Source organism: Dufourea novaeangliae, unplaced genomic scaffold, assembly GCF_001272555.1.
Source record: "Dufourea novaeangliae isolate 0120121106 unplaced genomic scaffold, ASM127255v1 scaffold96, whole genome shotgun sequence".
Classification (NCBI taxonomy): domain Eukaryota; kingdom Metazoa; phylum Arthropoda; class Insecta; order Hymenoptera; family Halictidae; genus Dufourea; species Dufourea novaeangliae.
The window spans coordinates 1,202,212-1,222,519 of record NW_015373974.1 but is presented as its reverse complement, the minus strand read 5'-3'; the positions used below and the strand labels follow the sequence as shown (position 1 = coordinate 1,222,519).

The following is a 20,308-nucleotide window of genomic DNA, read 5'->3' as shown; positions in this document are numbered from 1 at the left end:
AATCCACGCGTTTCGCATAGTTTCGCTAAACGAATCCTCTGAATCCTTACGAATTGCGACAATCATGACGGAATATTCATTTTAACCCTTTAACGCCCAGAATTTTAAATCATCATTTCAGAATCATCACCTCGATTGTTGCATTTCTGTATAAATAATAAAAATAGATATTATTTTCTACTTTTTAGGGCATTTCGAAGCAGGTCCACATTTTTTCAAAAAGCTTTTCCGGTTAAGGTATCGCATATTCTACACGATTATTGTCCAGGCGTTATTGATGCTGAGGTTCGGGCAAAAAACGAATTTACGAGGGTCTGAAGCATTCCTCCCTATTGGATTATTGTCCCGGCGCGGACCCAAGTTCGGGACAATAATCGAGAGGTGTCTACATCTTCAAATTTCGAAATTTTCCCGCAATAATAATTCTGTTTTCGTATTCTTCCCTAATAGTAAATTCTATTTCTCAGTTTCGCAAGCGTCTGTTATCGTAATATTTCATAAATTACAGTCGCAAGTGCTTGGAACGCGGCGAAATATCCTAAATTTAGACGCTGCAGCGATTAATCGTCTCACGGATGGTTTTCCTTGGCGTGGATCGTGGCGAACACGTGAAAGAAGCCTCGAGTTTGATGTACGTAACCGAGTTAACCGAGTTTCCGTAGTGTTTCGACCGTGGAAAACGAAATTAACATCGGCCAAGAAGAGCCGTCGAGACTCTTTCTTTCGGCGTCGCTAATTTCGATCCGGTTTTCGCTGTTCCGCGAACATTACGAAAGTTCTTTTTACGAGTTTACGCGGTTAATGGGACACCAGCAGTTTTCAACCAGTGGACGGTCCTTTGTTTGGTAATTGAGTTCGAGTTTCGCGTTCCTTTTGAGCAGAGCGAAGCGGGACGGCGAGATGGAGGCCAAGATGGCGGCTCGCGACGCCACGCCATTTTGTTTCAACAGTTTCAACTGGCGGGGATGTGTCGTAAAGATGGCGAGTGATGTGGGTCAGCCGGAGACCCTAACTGTTATAACCACAATCTGAAAAGTGACGATATAAAAGTTAATATCTTTGAATGATTTTGGTTACGAATAACTATTATAAATGATTGAAATTTTGTTTGGTTATCAGTATCAATTATCGATAGGAATTTACTTTTGGTTATGAATAACCATTATTGGTTACGGAAATTATTATATTGGTTAAGAATAACTATTATCAATGACGGAAATTGTTTTTGATTAAACGGTAACCAATTATAAATTATTATACGTCATTTTTTCGAATTATTAATCACAATTTAAAATTCTGTCATTAATCAAAATTGTTATTAGTGTTTAGTTGTTTTGTAGTATGTAATTTGTAATAGATTTTAAATGAAAAGAATTAAAATTTCTGCTGTATTTGAAACACTGTTTTTTCTGAAATTTTTACCATAATACGCGACGATGTTTGTTAACTTCTATATAAAAAAAAAAGACTGCCTCGAAACGTAACATGCAACGCGTTTCCCCAGTTTTTCGTAGGACGGATAGAAAGAAAATAATTTCACGTCACTTCGACGGATATTAACAGCTCCATTAAGGCGGCGAGTGTGTACAAAAAGGTTGGCCAACCCCGAAAGTGTATGTGCACAAGGCCGATTTTTTTTAAAGGGAGAAGAGAATAAGGATTGACAAAGAGTATTTGCTGTCGCTCCATATTGAAAGGAGTGGCCAAAGGTGTTATGTCCCTCTTCTCCTTTTATTATACCTGGCACATTCGCCGAAACAGGCTTGCAGCCATCCAATGAGATCGCAAACACTGCCTCAGACCCTTATTTCCAACACACAAATCATTGTTGGGTCTCCTATGAGTAATCCAATGTTTTCGTCACCAGAGATTAAATTTTATGGAAATTCAATTCTTTCTGTTTAACTTATAATATTTACTGCAGTAATCTGATGAAAAAAATTGTACTTTAACCTGGATCACAAACACTGCCTCAAACCTTATTTCTATGTAGGATACATAATTTTATGTTTTCATCAATAGTGATTAAATTTTATAGAAACTCCACTCCTAAGAATTTATTAAATACAGCATGCTTGAGAAAATCGTTTTATGGAAATACGTATCGCGTTCTGTCTGCCATTTGGTCACTGGATACGAAAGAATGCAGTTTATCACAAGGATCAATCGATAAAAGTTACTTTTAGGAAATATAATGTTGTTTATTGTTTAATCAAATATTGTTTAGCAAAATTGAATTTTGATGTACTATCGACAATTGCCCTAGATTGAGTCTTGAAACTTCATGACCGAGATGAATTTACCACTCATTCTCGATAATTATTAAACTTATATAACAGTTTCTCCATGAAAATTCTTTAATTATTCATGTTGCCCGATCATCGTTTATGTAAATTTCCAATGCACCTGGCGAAATTTATTCGTAATGTAATCAAGAAAAATCCGATTTATGTTTATTATTGACGTGGTAATATTATTTAATCAGCTCAACTCTTCGATTACCTTGAAATTCAATACTGAATTTAATATTTCCATCGATAAAATTGCTGAGCAAGGAATCACTGGTTTGTTCATTTACTAGAAAACAAAAATATGGACCCTTATTGTCAAATTTAATCATGAAGAAGAAGGTCCAATTGTCACCGGACATAGATTCATTTCGGAGAGCCAGAAATTTTAATTAAATAATTCCCTGCCAGCCTGGACGAGACCTGAATATTCTTTTCTATATTTCCATAGTGTCATGGATGAGTTTATTTTTCTGGAAATTAATATCAGTTTACGGATAAAAAACGCACTCACGTATGTGTCCATTTTGTTGGTCCGGAGCTTCGCGTGCAGATGACGTCAACAGATCCTCTGTAGGCAGCCTGGAACAAAAGAAACATTGTTTATTCACAATTCTACATTGCATGCCTGTGTTAAACATTCATCAGAAATTAATTATTTACACTTCTCGCAAAACAATATTCATTATTGATTGGAATACCTTTCAAGAGAAATGAAATAAAACCTAAAAAATTTAATATTTTCATTTCTTATAAAATAATATTCATTGTTAATAGAAATACCTTTTTGTAAATAATAATAATAATGGATAGTACTGTTTGAGAAATAAAACAATACCTCGTTGTGAATAATAACCTCACAAAATGTCACTGGAAAAGGTCAGTGTCTCCGAAATGTCATCAATAATAAATTGATAAAATTTCTCCTATAATGAAAAATAAAACAGGAATATTAGTTTCGATTGAACAAATCTGTCCTGAAATTCAAAATAAAACAGAACTGTTGGTTTCGATTGAAAATATTTGTTCTGAAATTAAGATTTAAACAGAAATGTTGGTTTCGATTGAAAAAATTTTTGGTAAAAGTGAACATAAAAAAGAATTCTCCTAACTTGAAGATTCAAGTTCGATCGTCTGATGCTTCGGTTAGTTCGTGAAAGGGTGCAACTCACTTGACTCGCCAACCCTCTAAAATTAATGTCTCCTGGCTGTTATGCTTCGTGCTCGTAATTAAATGGCCCCGAAGAGCTAATCAACGAAATCACGAGATCGCAAAGTGACGACATGAAAGATGACTGTGGTATCACCGCCACGCCCCTGTTTGTCGTTTCATTAGCCGCATATTAGGCGACCACGGGGGGCGGAGGGTGGGCCCAACCCCTTACACGTTCGCGATAAGTATTTTCCTATCGACCCCCTTCATCATCGCTATCGAATTATTGGCCCGACGGGGATCGTTTGTTCCGTTCAATCAGTAACCGAAGTCCTCGAACAATTTCGATACGACTTAATTGCCCCTTTATTTACCCCATTTTACACCCCCCAAACCAAGGTGAATGGCCATATACATACGTGCTACGCTATCCAGTATCTGAGATTCCAAAAAGGAACGAATTTTGAACGGATTCTTGGATACTTTTTAGTCAGAAAACGTTTCATTAATTGTTCTAGGCGATACCATCCCCTGGCCTTATATGGAGGGGATACATGAAATGGAAAATAATAATAAAAGAAAAGTCTATTTTCTAAGTCTCCTACGTAATAAACATACAGTTTATTTTTTAGATTCAATTTTGACAGAGGTATCACCCAGTAATCGCGTGAATGAGAAACTACCCCCTAGCCTCGTATAAAGAGAACATATATAAAATAGAATATAGTCACTTTTCTGAGAATCCTACGAAAGTAATATTTACTTCATTTTTTAGATTGAATTTTGTTAGAAAAATCATCCCTTAATCACCTCTACGAGAAACCACCCCCTTGCTCCTCTGGAAATACAAAGGATAAATGAACAAAGGGTAGAAAAAATATTCTCGGAGGCCGCAGTGGCTCTTACGAAGCGATTCAATCATAAAATCAAGTGACCACGAGTTTCAACCCCTGAGAAATGGTTGCAAACTATAGTTTTTCGACTGTTAATCCGTAATTTGTTCCGACATGAATGTACTTCCGCGTTCGGTTCGGGTGGAATCAGATTTACGCACGAATTCAGTCGGTTTCTTTGAGAGGATTCACCCCTAACGAGCTCCGGATGCATGCTTCGATTACCCAGGCGTAGGCGGAGAGAAGATTGTGGATTTCGACAAAGAAACGGGGACATCGATAGGGAACGCTACCGAGAACTCAAAACCGAAACACGATCCTCCCATATAAAGCTTGGGGATGATGGGGGTGAGGGTAGTGAAGTAGGTTTCATTATTGGTAAAAAAAGACAAGGATTGCTTGAAGACGTCGAAAAAAGAAGTACGAAAAGTTTCTGCCATATACCTTCAGCAATACTTTTTTTAGTAAAAATTAATTAGGGAATGATGAGGGTGGACTGGATTATTTGTACACAACTGGTTATATAGGGATGGTACTCGAACCTCTAACTTTTCACTTAAATTAATACATATTCCCAACATCACCTAATCCCTGGAAATATCCTCCAATCAAGACATTTAAATCACAAAACTGTCTGTAACAAATTCTCCACGTATACCGAAGACGTCCAAGAAATATCATAAACCCCTAACTTTCCAACTCTGCAACCAGATTCACTGCCATCATCATCATCATCACTCAATCCCTGGAAATATCCTCCAATCTTTGCCAAGTTATTCACTCCCACCACCATCATCATTGCCCAACGCCGGACACCAGCTCCCCCAATCACCATCAAGCCATTCCAAAACGACCAAAACGTCTGCCCCGAATCCTACCTACCAAAGGAACCAAAGTAACCCAGTCATTCATCATCCAGTTACCCAAATCAGAGTTTCCCTTCGTCCACACCGGTCGAGGATGAATTTAGTTTGAAATGTACCTCACCTAGGGCAAGGGTGGATGCAAACCGTGTATACACACGTGCACACGACGGCCAGAGAGAGAGCCCGTGACCCATTTAGTGACGAAATCCCTCAAGTGTGTGGCACGCCCGTCACCCGGCTTCTCGCGAATCCGGTGCCCCGCAAATCCATCGGATAAAACGAGATTTCGTCGTGATTCATTGTCGTTTACAGAGCTTTGTTATCGCGCCACGGTTTTACGGTCGCCCTTTACGAGCCGCCGCGGCCCTTTACAGCCTCGATGATGTCGACCAAGAGGAAAACCCGCGCAAGAACAGTCTTCGACTGTAGGACTTTAAAAGACTTCCTGGAGGATGTCGTTTCTCTCTTCATAGAGACGCTGCCCGAGGCCGGCTGAAGGGGGTGGGGACGCCAATAAACTCAGCGGGTGGAACTTCTGAACCTGTCTGTTGCTTTTGATAGAAAGGAGCATCTCGCTCAAGGAAATACCACCAGAGGAATTCTTTTTTCCTACGGATATTTTTCTCCGCAAAGCATTTCTTCAATGGTCCGGTGCATTTTCAATTCCTTCTAGTACGCAGGAGGTATTAGCATGCTGCTTTGAATTAGTTTCAGGCTTAAAATAAGCTCGGAGACCCTCATTCAGACTGATCTAATTTTTTTACTTTGTTGTAAGGAATTGTTTTTCCTGCTATTTTCTTGCAGTGTTTCTTCAATGGCCAGGTTTATTTCCACTTGTTCATTAATGTGTGACGATTGTGTGTTTGGAGACCTTCTTTCAGAGTATTGTAATTTTTGTACTTTGTTCTTCTGTGTTTCTGGAAATTTTAAAGTAGATAATTTTTCATATTCCAGAAATTGTGAAATAATAAAGGAAATATGTGTACATTTACATACTGCTGTAACCACTTTCGTTACCGGTACAAGACAGCGTCTAGAGTTTGAGAACCTTCTTCCATTTTTTATCTGATATTTCTCCAGTATTTGTTGAGTTCCTTTCTTCTGTATACTCATAAATCAGTAACTACGAAAATTGAAATGATGTAACTGTACTTCTATACTTTTATGCTATGCTACTCTGTATCAAAATATCAGGTCTGAAGCAGTATCGAATTTAAGTCTCCTAAAACTTCTACTATAAATATTCAATAAATGGTTCCATAATTAATTATACTTTTCAATTCAAATATCGATATTTTGTATTGATATTTAATATGACGATATATTCTAGTATTGATACTTAACCCACAAATATCAAAATATTGATAATATTGCTACATGTACCGTAACGTAACAGGTCGTAAGTAAAATAGACCAATCGCAAGCTTCCCATAAAGTTTGCGATTGATCGATTTCTTTCACACACTGTTACCTAAGAATTTGCCTTACTAAATATCCATTTAATTAAATGATTTATTTTCATTCTTGGATTTTATTACTTCCAATTTAATTGTAAGTATCGATACTGATAATAACGATATCATATGCCCGATGTACATGTGTATCGATTCGATTCAAATGTATCGCCATCACTAGTGCAAACTGCATTTCCATCATATTATCAAGATAGCGAATTTCCTATTGATGCATGTAATATTCTACCAGAGTAATGAAACTCAGTTAATTAACTGATCAAGTTCGAAGCTCAAAGCCAGTCCAGACTGAGTTAAAATAGACCCCCTCTGGGTTCAACTTAAAGTAATAACCGAGAACTTGTTGCTGGATTATAGAGACGAGCGCCACAATTGGCCACAAATTCATTGTTTCCCGGTGATAATTAATACACAAATTTGCGGAAACTAGTTAACGTTGTAACGTTCTACTATAATGGAACGATCCCTACCAATATCAGGAAATATTTTCAAGAGACAATTTCATTGGCTGTCAACGGAATATATACATGTAAGACAAATATTATCCACAGTTTCTGAATATCACTGATAATCAACCTATACCGCGCATGCTATCGATTATATGTCTTCTCGATGAACATTCTGCCTCGGCCAGAAACAGAAGTTCGAGGAAACGTTTCGTTTCAGCGATAGAAAATTTTTTTTTTCTCCTTTTTTTTCATTTAGTACAAACATACTTTTCACGTGTACACGTAATCCGTACTTTTTTTTTACTGTTGTCTATAACATCAAACTAGATTTTTCGTTGTATCGATGGTAAAGCAGAGAGAAAAATTCGTTCCACGAGTTTACAAACGAAATACGGGATCGTAACTTCACTTCCATGACGATTGCACACTTGTTTCGCTCGCAAAAACTGTCACTATTTATCGCTCTCCTGAACACGTGTCTACAGTTTACGATCGATTTATAAGATACACAACCTTTCCCCGGTTTATTTATCCTCTCTAACCCAGTTACGAAACTTTTTCCCAATATTCCATACAGCTATTCCCATTTCTATACACTAAATCCTTCAACGTTTTTAAAAAAATAATTACAGACACGAAAACTTCAGGATAAACTGGGAATCTTACGAAGAATAACTTTTTCTCAATAGTATGCTCTATAAGAAGTTATGCGAATTCAAAATCAGGGGACGCAAAGTCGCGTCACGTAAGTGATTCGATCCAATTTGGAATAAGTACTGACGGAAGCGTTTTCACAGAAAAAGTTATTCTTTGAAATCGTCGTATTTGATCCAGATCTACAAGACAGTGGTATCAAAATACAAAAATTCTGCGGGGTTTCCAAGAAAATCCACTATTTGTAGGATTAACGATTGATCTGATAGGTTAGGGACAGAGATGGAGAGGCAACAGGCGAGAGAAATGGCAAACTAGAATGAAAATGTTCGCGCCAAACGCTCAGAGCATCTGTATTCCCATTTTTCCCGATGCCTCTCCATGTCACAGCAACCCCCCGTATCCAGTTCAGCCCCTTATTATCCTTAAACGAGCTGGATCCTGTGACGCGGGGTTTACGTGCAATTCCAGTGGCGATATCTTATTCGCAGTTAAGGTGAACGAACCTACATCGATAGTGGAATGATATTATCTCGAAAAACATCCTCGAGTTCTACGATCTTATCTATACTATCACAGAGGGATTTCGGTGATTTCCTTTTTCCTGATCCAAGGCGTCCAGACGTTGCGCTTCTCAACTTTGTTGGATCGATAATCCTGATACATTCTACCCTCGCCTCTGCCTGTGGAATAAATGAACTAATTTTAAAATTTTAGGTATTTGACTTTAATTAATAAAGGCAACTCGATGGCATTACTGATCTGATTTTATCTGCTGTTTACTTAATTCGGTTGAATCAATGAAATACTGATTACTGACTGCGGATGTTCTCTCACGAGCAAACTAAACTTCCTATAGGGGGAAAAGTGGCGTAGAATAGCCTTCTACCGCTTGGTAAATTTATTTCAAGTACTGAAATAAAGGATTAAATGAATGCTAATTTGATATAAATATCAGTAATTCCCGGTACCAAGTGGTAGGAGGCCCTTTCCCTAGCGGAAGTCGAGTGTGCACGTCACTGTTCATGGAAATATAAATTCCTGGGGATCAATTTTCAGGAACTGGAGTCAAACTAATTCAACGAATTTAGCAAGGTTTTCAGTGAATTCTAGTAAATTTTGTGTGCTATAAGTGTTTGTAACAATCCTTGTATAGAAGGATATTATTATCAAATTAAAGAAACTAACATAATAATTCAAAAATGTTCTCCTTGACGCTTATGGTATTTTCTTTTATAGCAAAATTTGCTTTGTGTCCGGGGAATTGATGGTACTCCGTGGAAACTGGACGTTTCCCCTTTTTTTTCAATGGTTATTCTCGCTCAGAAACTGTCCACCAACTCTATTCATCATGCGTGTTCGATAAAAACGGCCGGATAGGAAGTGTTGGACCTGTCCACCAGTGGATTAATTGTTGTTTCTGACCGCACACCTATCCGGTGTAGTTTCGCTGTCGTAATAATTCTCTGGTTAAAAAATCACGTCACGGGAATAACACCCGATGCAATTACTCTTTGAAAACTAATCCTGGGTCCCTACAAGAGACACTGTTTTATAATGAATAGGAGAATGAACCACTAAAAAATGAGGATTTACCCAAAAACTGTAAGGAATTCCAACATTTTGCTGCAAAACTCTTATTCTTTGACAAAAAATCAGTCTTTCAATCAGAATAACGTTCTCCCAAAGAAATTCTTCCTTTTATAATTATTGGAAATTACTTTAGACCATATGGCATCCAGCACAGCGTTCCATTATGATATTTTTCTTTCTCCCTGAAATAATGCATGAGAATTTATTTGTCAAGTGGATTGATAAATGCTTCAACTTTTCATTTTCAGAGTGATGTAAATCCAATTTGGCGAATATCGACAATATGGATCATATGTTTACAGATAAATACAAAAAAAATTGCAAATAAACAAACAAGAAAAAGTGGATTTACACCACTTTCGAAATAAACAGTTTTTGTAAATATATAAAGTTTTGTCATATCTCTAAAAATAACGGAGGTACGCCATCTTTTTGGTACCCTCACGAGCAAACTCGTCTTCCGGCTAGGGGAAAAAGAGTACAGAAGAAAGGCCTTCTATCACTTGGCCTCAGGAATCATTGAAATTTATTTCAAATTAACATACAATTTAACATTCATTTCGGTACTTGAAATAAATTTACCAACTGGTAGGAGGCTTTTCTCTTACGTCACTTTTTCCCCTTGCGGAAGCCGAGTTTTCTCGCGAGGGTACACCCTGTATATTAAATATATAATTAACGAAAAAAAAAACATCGGTTCAATTTAGAACAGTCCCCAAAAGTGGCAGTCACGTCTCGTCGACTGCAAAGTCCATCGGTCATAGTCGAGGCTTGTTACGGCGCGTTTATATGAAACAGTCGGCCACTTTTACTTATCCCAACGTTTATTTCTGGGGCCACCACGGCTGTGACCACGGTTACTGACTTTCATCCGACCCGCAATTACGCGTCTTTTTTACGCGGCAAACCGCGGCGTCACCGCACGCAATTCCCCCGGCGAAATTGGAAAAAAATCCCTTCCCGCCTTAACCTCACTTTCACGGTACCGTGGGTGTGAATTATTTTTTTCAAAGGGACTCGATTAACAAGTTCCGGGGGAGTACAACATGATTCCGTTCGTGTACAGGGAAACGTGCCTCAAAGGGATCCCAATTTCATCGGGTTCCAGGATGAAATTGGTAATCTTGAATTGGCAAAATTGCTAGCCCACTAGATATGCATGCCTTGGATATCTTTCTATAAACACGATACATTATGGATTCTGTTTTTAGTACTAGATTGCGAATTTCGAACATCTTTTAAGTATTTTAGGATATACATATTGTTCTTTATACTTGTAACACATTGTAGATCGCAGATAGCACATGACGCCTTAAAGACGCCTATTTTACAGTTATTATAAGTCTGAGGCGCCTTTAAGTCGTCATATGCTACCTGGGTATATTTATAATAATGTAACATTCACTATTGTTTTCTTGCAGTCCCTTTGTATGTTAATTTTAAGTATATCTATGGGAGTTGTTTTTTCTTTGGGACCAGAGAAAAGAAATAAACAATATTGAATGTTCTGTAGTTATAAATAATTCCCTTTTCCATTTTCTGAATGTATGGTGGTCTAAAAGATTTTACAGTTAACATTAATTTAGTGCCCATACTTAATTACTATTGATTTTTGTAGTTGTCAGTCACATTAAAAAATAAATGACGCTATTGACTATTTAATTATTTTTTAAGACTTTCAAAAGTATTCACCGATGTTTCAAACCGATAAACTGTAAAATTTGGACTGCATGAAAACAACAATTTGTGTATAGTATTCTAATAAACACATTTTCCACAACTTGTGTAATCATTCGACTATGCATAACTAATAGCTTATGTAAAGAAATAGTAAATAAATATTATTTTTACCCTTATGGAAACCCACCCTATTTAGAAAATTCAAACAAATCCAAAACTATTAAATAATAAAAATTCATTACCGCAGCGGACCATTTCAGCAGAACAAATAAGTGAAATAGAATTCACTTACTTAACCGTCGAGAATATAAAGAAGAACGGGAAGTCGTTCCACCCTGTAGCAGGTGGTCACCGAGCGGTTTAATTAAGGGTTGCTGGAATCTCTTTAGTTTCTCATTTGTCTGTAACATTAGTTTCCTCTTTTTTTTAACTGTTCATTATTACTACTATTATTGTCATTATTAATATTCCAAAATACCTAATTTCTCCACTGGGACGTCTAGGTCACTGAAAATCAATCCAATTCAATTAGACAGTTTCGATTTTCATCAAAATTTCACGTTTGTCTGTAAAATTAATTTTCCTCGTTTTTTAACTATTCATTATTTCTACTATTATTGTCACTAATAATATTCCAAAAATACCTCATTTCTCCACTGGAATGTCTATGTCACCGAATAATCAATCCAATTGGACCGTTTGGATTTACATCGAAATTTCCCAGTTCGTCCGATAAATTTCCGCCAATTGCAAACAATTCTAGCCAGGTATCGACGCATGTATTATGAATCATTACGTGGAATTCGTGTAACGTGACCGCCGTGAAACCGGAAAATACCTACTGAGCACACTTATTCCTCCCTCCCCCTACGGTAAGCAGATAACAACCAGCGATGGAAATTGGAAGTGAACCGACAATCGATGGAAATTCAATGGAAAAAGCAAATAAACAATTGTCGACGGTTTTGCCTGCGTTATCGATAACAGGAGATGAAATTGAAATGAAGAAGCTACAGGAACAACTGCGTCGGGGCTTCCATTATTGTTATTGAAAAAAATTTGTACGATCCTCGATAAAATTTATTACACGCGAAAATATTACTTTCTCCACGTTCTGAACTACATTGTATATTTTTGTTCTCTCCCATTTTCCATTTTATTACCGGCCACTCGACTGTTGTAGCCTCCACGTGTAATAAAAAATTCTACCGTTAATGTTACAACATTGTTATTTATACGTTACTCGCATTTTCCTAGATAGTAATGGGTATCAGCTTATTCTCCCTTGAAGCGTATTTTAAGCAAGAGATCGTAAGGTATCCCAGCGAGATTAGACGCACCTCCTTTTATAGTCCTACGTAACAGAACGAATCCTCGCGTGAGTGCATCGATCGATCGACGGTGGCTTCTATCACCTTTCTTTCGTTTCTTCCTCGTCCCTGCGAGCCCATTCATACATGAATATTACCACGAATAGACGTTGGAATCACAAACTGATGTAGAAATCAATATTTCCTCTTGCTCGAGTAATTTCTTTTTTTCGGGTAGTTTGGCTATTCAACCACTTGTCTATAGACATACGTTCTATTTATATTGATATAAAAAATCATCCTAATCGTCTAGTCACTTTTAAGGCTAGGTCAACTCTTCCACCCCTTCTTTGAGGACCCAAGTACATGGATAGTAGATCGATAGTCGTTCATGGTGCTATTTTAATGTCAAATATACCTGAAGAATTATATAGATATTAGTTCTTTATGGGTAAAATTTGTAGTGTAGGTTTTACGAACTCATAACTAAATAGACTTCGGATATTTATGCAAATTTACAATTTTGAATATTAATATAGAGAAAATCAAATTGCACAGAAATTTCATTTCTATATTATGAATTCTAATTAGTTAATATTAATGCACAGATAAAATTAAATTTTACTCATAAGACTTGTTCCACAGTGTTCCATATAGGGGTGAGATAGCGAAACCTCCCCTAGTAGATTTTCTCCAGAAAGAATTAATATTTCTTTAAATTTTCAAAAATATTAGACATTAAAATAATATCAGAATCGACTATGGATCTATGTACTTGGGTCCTCATAGCAGGTGTTGAAGGGTTGAACCACCCTTAAAAGTTACTAAGCAGTAAGAATGACATTCGATTCAATTTTTTTAATATAAAATTAAGTGAATACTGATTTATTGTCGGTTGATTTCATTCAGGGGTGGTTTAGCCGTTCATCCCCACCTCCGAGACTAGATCCATTAGTTTCTTTCTGCGACGTCGCGATGTTTGCGTCCGAGTTAATTAAATTAGTCGAGCGAAAGGTCAGGGCTAGGCAACCCTGATCGAATGTGTAATGAGTCGTCCCAATGTGGGATAGGGGGGCACGGCAATTAAGGGGACGCCATTAATATTGACCCGTGTCGGTTTCACTCCTAACGAAATCGTAATCGGGAACCAAACGAATGGTCACGAACTGTCAGAAAACCTGGAATCGTGCTTCCTATCTGGGAATCCCACAATCAATGCCAGGGGTTGCAACCCTTAGTCAAGCAAAATTTCAACCTGTCAGTGGCGATCCACAGGGATTTATTCCTCTTCGTTATAAAAAGTTCTCATATACCCTGTACACAATACGAAAAAATTAGTTTCTTGAAAGTATTTGGTGATTATACTGGGGATGAATATTATTTATAGTACCTATTGCATTCGTATTTCTGTGATTTATTTTATGCGTTATGTTCATCAAAAAAATTTTCTATACACTCTGTAACATAATAAAACAAATTAGATTCTTGAAAATATTTGGTGACTATACTGAGGGATAAATGTTATGTGTTTATAGTACCTATTGTATCCCCATTTCTATGGCTTATTCTATGTGTCATATTCATCAAACAATTTTCTTCTCCATCCTTTAACAAAATAAACAAAAAATTGGTTTCTTGAAAGTATTTGGTGACTATATTATGGATGATGTTATGTATTTGTAGTATCTACAACATCCCTATTTCTGTGGCTAAAATAATCGTACCCACCCTCTAACGTGAAAAACAAAAAAATTGGTATCTTGAAATGATCTGATGACTATAATACAGACATTATTACGTCCCTACTTTTTTAGGTTATTCCACTATAATGTTAAATTTACAACAATATCCAGAGTCTACAAATTAGCTTCATCAAACTGGCAGTCTGTGTAGTCCAAATGTCTACAATTATCCACGATAAGACCCGGTACAAATGAAACGTGTCATGTACCACAGTCAAATGGGTCCCGTAAGGATCTGTCTTGGGCTACACCAGGTAAACGAAGGGTGGCAAGAATGGATACTTTTAACGAGCTCGTTGAAAGACATTCCGAGGGATCGATATCACCGGCGGTGGAGGCAATAGAGCGAAAGTGAAGGCGTTGATGTGACGGCACCGGTCGCTATTAATTGGTTTACCCCGCAATGTGTCATCCCTTAATTAATACCCTCTAGGGCCAACAAAGGCGCGTTGCCGACTTAATACGATGAGTCACGTGCGCGGACAGTGTTACGGGCTCGTGGAAAACTCGGAACTTCGTAACTTTTGCTGGATATATGATACAGCCTTCCCAATTCAATCGCTTCTACAGTTTTTGCCAAACACTGGAAAAACTAACTCCACTTTTTGCTGAAAACAAGAAGATATTACTTATCGATCCGGCGAGATATTTGGAAACGTTATTTCTATATTTTTCTGTACCTTTATCTGCACTTTTATCTGTATCTTAATCTGTACTTTTATCTGTACCTTTATGTATAACTTTATCTGTATCTTTATCTATACTTTTCTATGCATTTAGTTAATTTATTTTCAATTGTTTTAGATTATCTTAGTCTCTCTCTATACTCACGTCACTTGGAGCTGACGAAACGATTATAAAGAGAGGGAGTCATGATTCTAAAACACCTTCGAATCTTTAACTTAAAAAATAATTATTAAACAGTAAAATTGAAGTCTTACAGTTACTGTACTTAGATTGAGACACAGAGTCAGCTGGTATCACTATTAAAATATCCCTTTCCAAGGGTTAATTCCCAAGTGTACGGAGTAAACTCTGTGGACGTTAGTTTAGTTTCTGGTGGAACGTTAAACGGTTCCCAAGTGAATATCGATGGCTATCGATATAGAGCAGGGGAAGAATTTCGGAACTCATGGAACGCATGCGAAGAAATTCGAACCGATCCATCACTGGGAAGTCTTCGCCAAGAAATTCCACTTCGACCAGCAGTCTAGCGAGCAATTTCACCGATAAACTGTGGAAAAACATCGAAGTTACAGTCTCGAATCTCATTATTGTATCGCTTAAGGGGGCATGCCTAGTCAGCAAGCCAAAAAAGAAGTTCCATCTTTAAGAATTTTTTCTTTAAAAACAGATGAACATTTTCTTACAACTAACATTTTGTTCAAAAACGAATATACTGCGCAATTAATTGAAGGTTTATTTGTACAAATTATATTAGTTGTAAGAAAATGTCGATCAGTTTTTTCCAAAAAAAATTCCCAAAGATCGCCTTCCTTCCTTTTTTAATAATCAGCCTTTTACAAATATGGATCCATGGAAATGAAATTCATTCCGGAAGCAAGGAATCGCCTAACGATACGGGAGCACGATCCAAGAAAAATGGCGTCCGTCGATCCACTTGCGGCAACGAGTTTTACATAGGCGAAGGTTCTTTTTATTTCTAGTTGTCGCTCACGGGGACTAGTTCGATCCATTTCCTGCGGATAAATCCCGAGCTGATCCTCTTAAAGACTCGGAACTAGCTTTCCTCCGAGTGAAAGCTTCGCGGGAAACAGCGGTAACTTCGCGGGAAATCTTTGAACATTGGCGAAATCATCAATGGAATACAATTTACGTTCGCTTAAAGAACAATACATGGTAGGGAACTTTGGTACCCTGAAAATTGTGGTTTTTCTTCAAACTCCTCAGGTTTGTATAGGACCTTGATAGAAATGTTAATCCTGCTGATATTTAGTTCTTCAGGGTGATGTGTCTTCTCCTATTTTCCTGTATATCTTGAAAACTATAGTAGATACAAAAAAAATTGTTGAAATGAAAATCCAATGTGTTCCTATGATCTATAAGACTGTGTAATAAAATTGTTAGAAATTTATTATTTAAATAAATAAATAAATAAAAAAAAATTTTTAAACATTTCTATTACACACCCTTATAGAGCATAAGAAGCCATTAAGTTTTCATTTTAACAATTTTTGTACACCTACTATAGTTTTCAAGATATCAGGAGAAAAGGCAAAACCACATTAATCTTTATGGGACGTTTTCAATCTGAAGAATCCAAAAGTGGCAAAAGAAGAATTACCCGATGCTTCTATCGAGGTCCCCTACAAACTCTCAAAGTTGGAGAGTTACATTGTTGATTGAGAGTGCAGAGTTAACACAAATCGGAATTTTTGGGGTACTAAAGTTCCCATGTTATTTATTCTAAAGAGAATTTTCGAATTAATTATTACTATCAATTTTAAAGTTTTATCTCAAAATATTTCTATCCAGTTCGTAATTGTATCCCCGAGAAGATACACCAACCCTACGAGTTTCTGTTAGGTGGCTCGATGTATGCAAAGTAATTCGAGGTTGCGACTGTTCTTCCGGTTCCTAACCTCTTTCACGTAGCCATTTACATTTAAATGCAGCGAAAGGGTCACGTGTCTCGTCGTAACTCGACACGGTGAATTGATAAATTATTTTTATAGAACATCCGTTTCCGTAAACACCACGTCCATTCGTCGTTTCTTCGCTTCACGAACGAACAATACAATCCTCTTAAGTTTCGAGTAACTTCGACACTTCTTGAAGGGCTGCTTTTTCCTTTGTCCTTAAACCTGAAAGCGACAAGAAGTTTTTCCCTGCATAAGATTGGAAACAGTCGAAACTTTCAGGATCTTTAGAAATTTTCAAACATCAACGGGATTCGTTTCATTAATTTCAAGGAAAATCGCGTAGACGATTAATGGCGACGGAACTGTTTAAACGCAAAACTAACCTTATCGGGAAAAGTGTTCCAACCGAAATTATGGCGTGGGAGCGTTCTAGAAATCTTTGACGAAAGTTTATCGGTCCATGGGGGGGGGGGGGGGGGAGGCACTTCCAAGCGCAAAAACTTGATAAACAATGCTCGTTCCGTCTGGAAGAAGGAGAACGAGTGTAATATGTCTTTCGCAGGGTTAATCAGGATAATGTGTCTGACTATAGACTGCTCATTCCACTGCGAAGCCAAGGGATTATGCGAACACCACGCACCGTTGTGTATTATCAGAGGCAATAAGCTTTGGTCTACGTTGTTTACCCCATTTGTTATTAACAGACCACAAATATGGGAATATTTACATTCCATTTAGTAATTTCTGCGGGCAGACAAGATACACAGGATAAAAATAAAATTCCATCATGAAGTATAGAAGAGTATGTCTAATTTGTCGTAAATGTTACCATTCCAAACGATAATTGATTTAAAATAAAGTTTTGTATCGAAAACTTGCAACCTGATTTATCTTCTCTTCAAGATACCAAAATAATTATTGTACATAATAATGGATCCTAACCTAGAATTTCTCCTTGAATATAAAAAATGCTCGATAACGAGGAGAAAATAATCTGAAAGAAATTGCTGGAAAATGTTCTCTCCTTGATTAAATCGTGTACATTGGATCTTCGCAATGTAGTACACAGCGTTCACACCCAAAAGAAATGAATTAAACCGCCGTGGCTAATTAATTGCTTCGTTATAACGCATCGGAGGCGGTCTTTCAAAGGCAATATCCTCACGTTACGCATCGACTTTCATTCATTAAATTAACTTCACCACAGAAATAAGTATTTTCGTGCGGACAAAGTAATTCTACTTCATCTACAATTTCTCTACTTGTACTCTGTCCACCCAAAATGCAGTGAATACACGGCAACTGTAAAGTCTGTCATGTAAATTCTTCAATTTTCACGGTAGATAAATATGATCTTAAATAAGAATTCCTGCATCTTAATACGAACTTAATTGACCTGTGTCAAATTGGGGGCCAAAACGGAATAGAGTCTATGTTGCTGCCAATTGTTTACAGCAAATCTTGCATCGAATTTGTAGCTATAATTTTATAACAGGCATTGGAAAAAATCTGGCTGAATGGGTAGCTCATCTTCTCTGGACTTCAGTCTACTTTTCTGGAGACCCTGTAATGCACCATGAAAAAATCATACTGCTCAAAACCAATGAATATTCATGCAAGAAAGAAAAAATGATACAAGACTTTTCCATCAAGGTCTGCAATCTGACATCAGCTCCCATTACAGTCTCACGACCGTGCAAGTGGTTGTTTATTTAGAGGAACACACTCGATACCCTGAGCCGCCATCTGCCACGAGCGGTGGTTAGCGAAAAATTACGTCACCTGTGCTCCTGGCGAGCGATTAAAAGGCCAGCCTCCTACTCACCGTGTTTATTTATAAAGTATTAGAGCAACGGCACGCGATCACAAGAGGCCAGCCGATGATAGCGTTTATCTCGCCAGCTGTGGATCATTCAAAAGCATTAAATTCGTCTTAACCTCAACAATTTTCCTCCAGTAATTTCCACATTAGCGATTATAAATTTCCTGTGAACAATTATAAGCTAAAACGCAACCGATTCCACCCGGTCGTACGGTTCACAACGTCGACCTTAATAAACCGACACCATCCGGCTCCACCTACGCTTTTTGCTTCGCGAATTTATTTACAAGTCGCCGGTCTCGGTGTTTTCTATTTCTTTTTTTTTATCTCACCGCAAACGCTGGCCGAGTCGCCTTGAGACTTTTCGCGAAGCATAAAAGACTGCACTTTCGGGGAATCCAGCCGGCCAAATAGTTGCCGAGAATCACGCGCGATGATCGCGTTTTTCGCACGGCAAATTTCGTCGTGTTGACGAAAATATCGATATTATCGATATAGATACTTGCAATCAAAATTAGATGTGCAGAATAAAATCTAAAAATAAGGCAGATTCTCAGGTAAAAATGTGGAAAAGATACCAGAATTTATCATAGTACCTGTTCTTTAACCTTCCTGAGTCCCGCGGGTCCTAGCAGAGTTTGTTTCACTGAAGATCCTAGTCATCCGGATTGATCCTGTATCTCATCAATTAGCTACTACTCCAAACGTTCATTTCAGTGAGGAATATACGTATAATAAGACCAGATTGAGCGGGTAAATTAAAAGGTGTCTGTGGTTCTAGAAGAAGCAAAGAGGAAAGGCTCAAAGACCTTCATTAGCCAACTTGTCCACCCTCAAATATTAAGAGAGGAGATGATTAAAGTAATCTTAATCCATCTCTCCACTTCAAAAAAAGAAGCTTTATAATCTTTCTCGAAGGAACGTGAGAAACAAACTGAGTCCTTGTGATGATTACAGAGAGCCTGTAGCTGATCAATTCAGAGAATTGCTTGGCAAATAAATTGCTCAATTTAAACTTCCAATTATTTGGAGTACTGTAAACTCGTTTCAAAAAGTACAAGGGAATACGTAAATTACTGTTGTGCAAACGTGTAAAAAGCTCTGTTTTTTTGTAACTGCTCTACAGTATCTTACCAGACGCTCAACTGTTCAGAGGAGAACATAAATATTGTACATGTTTTTCTTCTACCTTCTACCTTCCCTATTCACCTTCGATTTCCATGCAGAATAATAACACTACATTAAAAATGATACATAAGAACTGAAAAATAATAATGCGTTGTAAATTACAAAATAGATTTGAAACATATTTCTCCTTAGTGAAAATGTTATCAGAGGCTTTGTTACAGAGATATCAACGAAAAACCCCGAGCAATCAGAGGAATTCAAATCATCCCAGGAACACCTTATTTCCGCGAGTCGAAGTTATTTTGGGACACCCTGTATATGTGTCCACAGATTGAATAAAGTGACATTTCTCGTGTAATAATTTAATGCACATAAAGTGGAATAGAAGCCATTGAAAAGGGTACTCACCAGAGTCCACAGCTCAGATCCCCATGAAATCCTCTGATCCACCAGATCCTTTACTGCTCCCTACAGTCAGTCTTCCATCCGTCGCAGGATTTCCATCGGGGTAGGTGCCGTTGAAAACGTTCAATTTCTCCGTCGAACAGCCGTTTGTCCGCGTAAAAGCTCACAACCTGTCATAGCGTCGTGACACCTGTTTACACGGGTCTTTGACAGACGTCCGACGTTACGGTAGCAAAGACACGCGAGACAG

At 37.5% G+C, this 20,308-nt stretch overlaps 2 long non-coding RNA genes across 2 annotated transcripts; both read right to left on the bottom strand.

The window, feature by feature from the left end:
* Window positions 1-957: 957 nt before the first annotated feature.
* Window positions 958-20,225, bottom strand: LOC107187049. The gene is made up of 3 exons (XR_001516193.1): window positions 20,062-20,225; window positions 2,803-2,870; window positions 958-1,028 (listed from the first exon to the last, which is right to left on the bottom strand). It is a non-coding gene; the product is annotated as an uncharacterized LOC107187049 (long non-coding RNA).
* Window positions 17,176-17,698, bottom strand: LOC107187048. Its single transcript, XR_001516192.1, has 3 exons — window positions 17,646-17,698; window positions 17,344-17,447; window positions 17,176-17,227 (listed from the first exon to the last, which is right to left on the bottom strand). It is a non-coding gene; the product is annotated as an uncharacterized LOC107187048 (long non-coding RNA).
* Window positions 20,226-20,308: the final 83 nt, after the last annotated feature.